The following is a 7,641-nucleotide window of genomic DNA, read 5'->3' as shown; positions in this document are numbered from 1 at the left end:
TACATACATACATACATACATACATTGTTACTTACATGCATACATGCATACATACATTCATATATACATACATACATTCATACATACGTACATACATACGTGCATACATACATACAAACATACATACAAACATAAATACATACATACATAAATACATACATACATACATACATACATACATACATACATACATACATACATACATACATACATACATTCCTTGTTTCCGGAAGCTCAATGTTTCCGCTAAAAGTATATACAATTTTTGGTCAGGTCAAATTTCGCTCATTTCCTGCATTTTTATTCCGATCAAATTCCTCTCATTTCTTGCATTTGTTTCCGCTCAAATTGCGCTGATTTCTTGCATTATTTTTTATCGATTCCGCTCATTCCGGTCAATTTCCGCTCATTCCGGTCATCTCTTGCATTTTTTAAGCGGAATTTGAGCGGACTCCTTGACTTGGGTCGACACCCGTGATGAGAACACGCACCTAAATGGACTCAAGAAGCGTCGTGTTTGTCGATTTTGTCGGTTTTTATGTTGGAACTGTCGATTATTGTCGGTATTTGATGTAAGAAGTGTAGATCATTGTCGTTTTTTGTCGGTATTGCCCGTTTCACTTTGTTTGAAACATATACACCAAAAAGTTCAGGTAAATTTACCTGAAAAAACACCTGAACTTACCTGAACAGTTCAGGTAGATTTGTCTCACCTGAACCATACCTGAACAAACCTGAAAAATACCTGAAATTTACCTGAAAAATTCAGGTATCACTGCCTGAACTTTTACCTGAACTTACCTGAAAATTACTTGAAAAAAAAACACCTGAACTGTTCAGGTAATTTTAGCAGTTCAGATAAATTTCAGCTAAATTTACCTGAACTGCTAAAATTACCTTAACGGTTCAGATGTTTTCTTCAGGTAATTCTCAGGTAAGTTCAGGTAAAAGTTCAGGCAGTGATACTTGTATTTTCCAGGTAAATTTCAGGTAATTTTCAGGTGTGTTCAGGTATGATTCAGGTAAGACAAACCTTTTTGAACTTTTCAGGGAAGTTCAGGTGTTTTTTTCAGGTAAGTTTACCAGAAATCTCTATGAGTTCAGGTATTGGTTCCGGAAAAATTCAGGTGCGTTTAGCTCTGTTCAGGTAGACTAACTGTCCGGCAAGACAAAAAAAGTGTAACAGAACATTGTAAACTGTCGGAAAACTTTTCTCCAGCCAATTTATCAACCGACTATTGAGAAAGCGTATTCCAGTATACTGTATTTTTAAAGTGAATCTCAGCTCAGTGTGCGCAGAGTACACACTATATACAGGACCGCCATCGAGAAGGCGTCCACTAAGGTCCCAAACTATTGGAGTGCCATAAAAGGATGCGCGGCAAGGCCGGATTCTTGAAGGCTCTCACTGAAACAAACGAAAAAGCAAAACGAAGCAATACTTGACCAGGCAGTAAAACAACAGTAAACTGACAGAAAAATTTTCTTCAGTCACTTTATGAAACAATTATTGGGAAAACAATTCAAAAAGTTGTATTTTTAAAGTGAATCTCAGCTCAGTATGCACAAAGTACACACCTTATACAGGACCGCCATCGAGAAGGCATCCACTAAGGTCCAAAACTGTTGGAGTGCCATAAAAGGATGCGCGGCAAGGCCGGATCCTTGAGGGCTCTCACTAAAACAAACGAGAAAGCAGAGACCAAACAAAACAACACAAGTGAAGACATTAAAACAAGTGCAAAGTATCAAGGGAGAAAACAAGCGAAAAAAGTAGCGATGGAGATTAAAAATGGAATTGAAGGCTTAGATAAAAAACAAACCACTCAACAGCGAAAGACAAAAAAGAAACTCAAGTTTCAACCGAAGAAATCGACCAAGAGAAAAGAAGCATAACATACCAAAAACCGAAAGACAAAAAGAAAATCTTACAATACTAGAAAACAATTGACTCGGATAAAAAACAACGACGGGCAACCACCCAAGTCTACGAATTCCTCATGAAAAAGATCCAGTCCAAGGTTAAAAAAGAAGAATGAGCCGGAAGAAACAAAGAATCAACTAACCATGAAAACGGAATCTTGAACAGGTTTTTTAAAAAAACAAGGAACATACCTAGCAATCAGAACCTCGAAACAATAGTTGAAGGAACGAAACACCACACAAAACGCGTTTTAAATCAGCAAGCAACAAAACTTACCCACAAACAAATTGAATGGCGAAATAAGACAAAATGAGCAACAAATCTTTAGTTCAAGCAATAAAATTAAGTAACATCCTGAAAAAAAAATCCGGAAAGAACAACAAAATGAAGAGTATTAAAACAAAACATTACCTCGACAATATTAAATTATTAAAAAGACAGGCAACCGGCTGAGCAGTATCTGCAAAAACAATTCCGTCCAAAACCTATTTTCTTGAAGCAAGAAACAATTAATGACAGAACCTAAGGAAGAAACAAAAACAACCTAGCCCGAAACAATAGTTGAAAGAACGAAAGACCACACAGAACACTTTTCAAGACAGCAAGCAAAAAACTTAATAACAAACAAAGGTAATGGCGAAATAAGGCAAAATGAGCAACAAAACTTTAGTTCATGCGATTAAATTAAGTAGCATCCTGTAAAAATTTCTGGAAAAAACAACAAAGCGAATAAACTTTTTTAAACAAAACAATAACTAGAGAAAACTACAATATTAGAAAATTAGGCAACCGGCCGGAACTATCTACGAAAACAATTCCATTTAAATTTAATTTTTTGAAGCAAGAGAAACAAACGGCAAACACTATAAACTACATCGAAAACGCAGACAAAAATATCAATGACACGCGAAAAAGAGGAAACCACATTAGAAACAACAGGATCAAACACAAAAAATGCAGATGAACTAAACAAATGTTTACTCCCCGAAAACAGTTTTAAAACCTCCTACACAAAGACAACAAACTAACAAGGACAAGATGAGAAAATGAAAAACTACAGAAAACAACTAGTAACGCATGAACATCGACCAAAACAAAAACGCTGAGGCCTTGACTCGAGAATTGTTAATCACATTGCTTTCTGACCCCTTGCGAGGAAAACAAAAAATAAATAATATCAAACAGAGCACAAGCAAAACTCATGCTTTTTGTTTGGTTTCATTTCAACGAGTTTTAAAATTTTTGTTTTAATTTAAAAGATTAATGAACAGCACTGGGGTGGTAGAATGTGGTTGCGTAGTTCCTGTGCTCAGAAATCAAGCCTAAATTGTGCATGAAATTAAGGTCTAAGTTAGAGGTTTTCTAGTATCAAAGATTAGAACATGGCAACCTATTAACTGGTCAAGCACAAAAATAAAAGCTTAAATTACTTAGGACTTCTGATCACAAGAACTAAAAAACAGAGCATTAGTTTATTTGGCTCATTATTGCAACACTTTCACTCGAGAATCAACTGAAGGTCAAAAACCCTAAAATTTTAAACCAATCGACACATTTGAGCCAAACCAACTTATACTGCATAAACCAACAACTAAAGGTTTTTTTGGTTTTGAGTCTACTGAGCAAGATTTTACTGAATAAATAATCACGTCCAACAAAACACTAAAAGAAGCACAAATTTCACAGTTACTAATACTTTTTTTTGGTTGAAGCAGTAACTAAGCAAATTATTTTCTGAATAAAAAATCATGCACGCGAATTAACAACAACTAAAAATAAAAAGTTACAAAAGCTATTTTTTTTGGTTTTGTGTCCGCTAAGCAAATTTTTGTGAACAATTAATCAAGCACAGCACGTTGAACTAATAGAAGCACAAAATTAACATTTACTAAGGCTTTTTGGTCTTGTTTCCGGATAGCAGACTTTTGTAACAAACCAAACACAACACGTAAAACTAACAGAAGCAGAAAATTAACAGTTACTAATGTTCCTTTTGGTTTGTGTCCGCTAAGCAAACATTTTTCGAATAACTAATCAAGGAGAACGGATTAATCTAATAGAAATAGAAAAGTAAGTTCTTAATGGTGTTTTTGCATTTGTGTTCACTGAGCAAACTTTTTAAAAAAATTAATCAAGCACAACAAGTAAAACTAATAAAGCACAACTTGAACAGTAACTAAGAAAATTATTTTCTGAAAAAAAAAATCATGCACGCGAATTAACAGTAACTAAAAATAAACAGTTACTAATGCTGTTTTTTGGTTTTTGGGTTCGTTAAGCAAACTTTTTTCGAATAACTAATCAAGGAGAACGGATTTAAATCATAGAAGCAGAAAAGTAACAGTTCTTAATTGTGTTTTTGCATTTGTGTTCACTGAGCAAACTTTTAAAAAAAATTAATCAAGCGCAACAAGTAAAACTAATAAAGCACAAATTGAACAGTAACTAAGAAAATTATTTTCTGCATGAAAAATCATGCACGCGAATTAACAATAACTAAAAAAAAGTTACTAATGCTATTTTTTGGTTTTTGGGTCCGTTAAGCAATCTTTTTTCGAAAAACTAATCAAGGAGAACGGATTTAAATAATAGAAGCAGAAAAGTAACAGTTCTTATGGGTGTTTTTGCATTTGTGTTCACTGAGCAAACTTTTTGAAAAAAATTAATCAAGCACAACAAGTAAAACTAATAAAGCACAACTTCAACAGTAACTAAGCATATTATTTTCTGAATAAATAATCATTCAGGCGAATTAACAAATAAAAATAAACAGTTACTAATGCTATTTTTTTGATTTTGTGTCCGCTTAGCAAACATTTTTTGAACAACTAATCATGGAGAACGGATTAAACTAATAGAAATAGAAAAGTAAGTTCTCAGTGGTGTTTTTGCATTTGAGTTCACTGAGCAAACTTTTATAAATAATTAATCAAGCACAACAAGTAAAACTAATAAAGCACAACTTCAACAGTAACTAAGCATATTATTTTCTGAATAAATAATCATTCAGGCGAATTAACAAATAAAAATAAACAGTTACTAATGCTATTTTTTTGATTTTGTGTCCGCTTGGCAAATATTTTTTGAACAACTAATCAAGGAGAACGGATTAAACTAATAGAAATAGAAAAGTAAGTTCTCAGTGGTGTTTTTGCATTTGAGTTCACTGAGCAAACTTTTATAAATAATTAATCAAGCACCAAAAGTAAAACTAATAAAGCACAACTTGAACAGTAACTAACCAAATTATTTTTTGAATAATTTATCATATACGCGAAATAACAACAACTAAAAATTAAAAGTTACTAAAGCTATTTTTTTGGTTTTGTGTCCGGGAAGCACACCTTTTTTATTAAAACAAACACAACAAATAAAACTAACAGAAGCAGAAAATTACCAAGAGAAAAAGAATTTTTAAGTTCTTCTGCTCAGATATCAGTGAGAAACGGTTACGATGATAGATTTTAAATCCAACAATGGGTCACTTCAAAAAATATAAGCAGGAAATAATTTGACCTCTGAACAGAAGTACTTAAAAGTAGTAAAACAAGTGCCTTTGGCTCTTTTTCAAAACTTTCTACTGCAAAGAGACAACTAAAGCTCGGTAAAATCATCAATTTAAAATTACTGATCAATTTGAGCCAAAACTACTCGTTAAAGTAGAATCACGCAACTATTAGTTCTTTTTTAACAGACTTTTTGCCATCTTTGGCACAGTGACAATCAGTTTTTTTACCGAAATCATTCAAATGAGCGCGATCGTGAGGTAGGAAATGACAGGGATGTATTATTTTGTTTCCATGAAACTTAGCACCTAATTTATTTTTCATTCTCAAATTAAATGACTTCAATCTTGTATGTCTAAACTTTTTTTCTCCTTTATCGTCAAGATAAAACTCAGCATGATCCAAACGTGGTACCAATTCTAGAAAAAAATATATGAAGTTCATATGGCAGATGTTCAATCAGGTCAGTGTAGTGCTTCAATAGCTTTTCATCACTTGTGGTGTTTAAATCATTGTTACCAACGCAAATGTTTATATATCTGTATTTCACTATCTCAGGGTAACAATCAATTAAATGGCGTGCACATCTACCACCCCTACTTTTGTTAACAACCGGTAAATCCCTAATACAGTCAAGATCATTAAAATTATCAAAAGCGTTCCGCAAATTTGAATCTCCTATCATTACAACTCTATTAATTAGCACTAAATACACGCGTTTTTTAAGAGACCACATGTAGTCTAGCGCTGTCTCAACATCTTTGTTTTCGTCATTGTCGTAGATATAGAACTCATATCCATTTCGTTGCACAATTCTTTGAATGGACATAACTAAACACACTTCATTGGATACGTTAAAAAACTACCAGACCAAAAACTACCAGGCCAAAATAAAAAACAAAAAACAACGAGGCCGAATTCAAGGGCCAGCTGAGGGTCGAGAAACCTAAGAGCCGACTTTTTCATGAGATTTTGCCAAAGGTCGAAGAACCTAACGGCCAATTCTGACTGCTGAAGGTCAAAAAACCAAACGAAAATTTATAATTCAGACATGACCCAATGTCAAAAGAACCTTACGACCAAATCCGACTGCTGAAGGTCAAAAAACCTAACAAAAATATATCATTCAGACATGACCGAAGGTCAAAAAACCAAAGAGCAACATTTCCTTGGAAAAAATTACTAAAGAAACACAATTGGCTGCTAGTCAAACACGTTTTTTGTATAAAAATTTTGACAAAAAGGAAACGCCTCAATAAAACTTAAAATTAGATGCATAGTTTTTGTACTTCATTGCTTGCCTTAGGACAACGTGTTCAAAAAAACAATCAACAACAGCGCATTTGTGAAGAGATATAGGATGAAAATCAAACAATTCGTCGAAAGCAACAATGACGAAACCCTCACTGTAATTCACAGAAACACAATAAGAACGAGAGGATTCATGATATTTATGAGCTTTTATTTTGGAGCAAGTAAAAAAAATATTAGGTTCAGAAAACAAAACTTTTTGTATTAGCAAAAACTGAGGTACAGGAGAGTTTTCATTATCTAAGTCTTTGATTATAACGTCATTGTAGCCGTATTTTGTCCCCATTATGACAGCACTACTTGATTGCACTCAGATGATTCAAAACACTTGCGATACTCTTCGTTTCTCGACATTAAAGATTCACTAAGGTTTTCAGTTTTACAGCCCGGAAACTCATTATCTTTGACAGGCACAGACTCGTTCCACTGAGAGTACTCGTTAACTTGGTGCCGTAAAGCAAGACTTTTACAAATATTTTTGAAATTGAAGATATTATGTGTTAGCCGCTTAAAAAACTGATGTTTGCATTCGTACCTCAAGACACTTTGGTAGAGAAAAGGTCCCGATGATTTGAGAACCCTCGGGTAATGGATTAATTTATGTTGCTTAAACGTTAACGACTCCGTGGGAAAAAGCTGCATGTACTTCTCCAGATGTTCATCTGAAACAACACAGCAGATTTAAAGTAAATTGTATGATCAAAAAACTAACAAACAAGATAACTTACATATTAGGAGTCCCAACAGATGATAGTCGGATTCCACGAAAGTCGGGCTAAGCAAAAAAGAAATGAGATCCAAAAAATGAAGCAAAAACTTCCAGATTTCGTTGAAAGGTACAAGGTCTCATATCATGAGCCGTAAAAATAGATAAAGAGTAAACATTTGATCGTACTTTTG

Source organism: Convolutriloba macropyga, chromosome 12 (assembly GCF_964194025.1).
Source record: "Convolutriloba macropyga chromosome 12, txConMacr16.3, whole genome shotgun sequence".
NCBI lineage: Eukaryota > Metazoa > Xenacoelomorpha > Acoela > Convolutidae > Convolutriloba > Convolutriloba macropyga.
Note: the sequence above shows the minus strand (reverse complement) of the source record.